Below are 2,042 nucleotides of genomic sequence, written 5' to 3' on the forward strand. Positions count from 1 at the left end.
CGGCATTCGTGATCTACGAATTGGTACACGAAAAAATGATTCTACTTTTGGAAAAGTATCGTGAGCTATTGCAGTTAACATTTTGGATTTCGTTATCCGCTTTCTTGAGAAAGAATTCTTCTTTTTTGATGTTTTCATATTTCGGATATTTTTAAATCATTGGAGTTATCCTATGCATGTCGCCAAACGAGCGTTGCCGAAGAAATATGGTGATCCGCGGAAGATTGTATTTTTTTTGGTTTGTGTTGTTGTTCTTTTATGTTTTCTTTTGGATAATTGGGTATCCTGCACCGAGATCCAGACTAATTTTAGAAACGGAGCAAGCCATATGACTAGAATATGCACTCATTTCCCCAATATGAGACTTGAACTCGGGGATAGGATAGACGTTTTGCGTCCCTATTTCACCGGTTGATCTATCCAAATTAGGTTTTTATGTTTAATCATATGCTTGAGATTTTAAGCTTGTGTTTTTTCACCACATTCGTTTTTAATTTTTATTTGGGTTTTATTCAGTGAGACGAATTATACGGAATTGAATCCGAACTAAGTTAAATTATTTTACATTGCAACTGATTCTCGATTTGTTTCCCATATGGTTTGGAATAAAATGGTTATAATTTTGTTCATGACTTGATTTGATTTGATTTGTGTAATTGTTATGAAAAATATTAAAATTGAAAGAATTGGGTTTTACCATTTTCATCTGTAATATATTCGGAAAGAATAAAAAACTGGAAATTGAACAAAGTTTGGAGAAAAGCGTTGAACAATCAAACAAAAATTCTACCACATAGAAAAGACACGTGGCAGACACGGCTGACATTATTATTCCCTCTATCATCTCCGAATTTGTTTTATTACTAGAAAAAAACACCGCATGCGCTGTTTATTATTTTTATATATACTAAATTTATTTATATAATTTTAATAAAGAAATGATATAATAATAATATGTTTGAGTTAGATTTATAAATTTAAATATTTTTTTGTATATCATAAACTAATATCATATTATATTGATGGATTTCATTAATATGCACTTTTGTTTTTGTACGTAGCTATATACATATATACATTAATATTGCATGCTGGTTTTCTCACAACCCTTTTAAGACATTGCAAAAAAAATATTTGCATTTTCGAAATTCTTTTTTTTTCTCTCGCTTCGGTCTTCATAAATATTTACATAGACATTGCAAAAAAATCACTCGTAGTTATTTAGTTGTTTCTTTGTGTTCTACAGTTTCAAACGAAATTCATCAGCTTTTGTATCCCATGCAGTCACACAAATGTCGTGGGAATTATAACAATTAAACAAACACTTTTAAAAATAAAAATGACAAAAAGAAATATAACACTTTTAGAGTAATATTTTAACATTGGAATTTACAAAAATATAAAAATATATATACCTTGCCATTTGTAGGTCAGCAACAACTCTTTGCTTGGATAACAAATGTTCGTTGTTAGTATCTCTTATACGTTAGACTCGACAAATAACATCTTCGATAAGAATATAAAATTAAAAGAAAAATAGTATCTTAGAAGACATAATTTTAGGAATAAAGAAAAATAAAAAAAATAATCAACAAAGTTGATATGTCTATTTACCTGGTAATTCTTCATTTTTGTTAGCCAACACAATAAATTCACCGTAATCACGAAACCTTAAAAAACTCTTTAGGTATCTCAATAGTGGGTACTCTAAATTTTGATATATTAGTTCGTTCCGTGAAACGAATAGATAGTTTGAAATCAATTAGCTTGAATATATCGTTAGTCCTATCAACGTCAAACTCGGTTAGAAGATAAATAGCTCCTACACAGAACACATCTTTGTAGCCACTCAAAAGATGACGACCAATAGATCCCTTGTGTAACAGTGGACTATAAGGGGGAAAAGGAAAGTGATAAGTAAATTTTTTTTGGAATAAGTATTAACATTTGTGATAATAAGAAACAAATAAATTTTGGAAACAATGCAATGATGTTCGGTATACCTTTTCGTCGATGAGTAGAAAATATACACTCATGAGTTC

The sequence above is a fragment of the Tarenaya hassleriana genome, unplaced genomic scaffold (assembly GCF_000463585.1).
Source record: "Tarenaya hassleriana unplaced genomic scaffold, ASM46358v1 Cleome67, whole genome shotgun sequence".
Taxonomy (NCBI): Eukaryota; Viridiplantae; Streptophyta; class Magnoliopsida; order Brassicales; family Cleomaceae; genus Tarenaya; species Tarenaya hassleriana.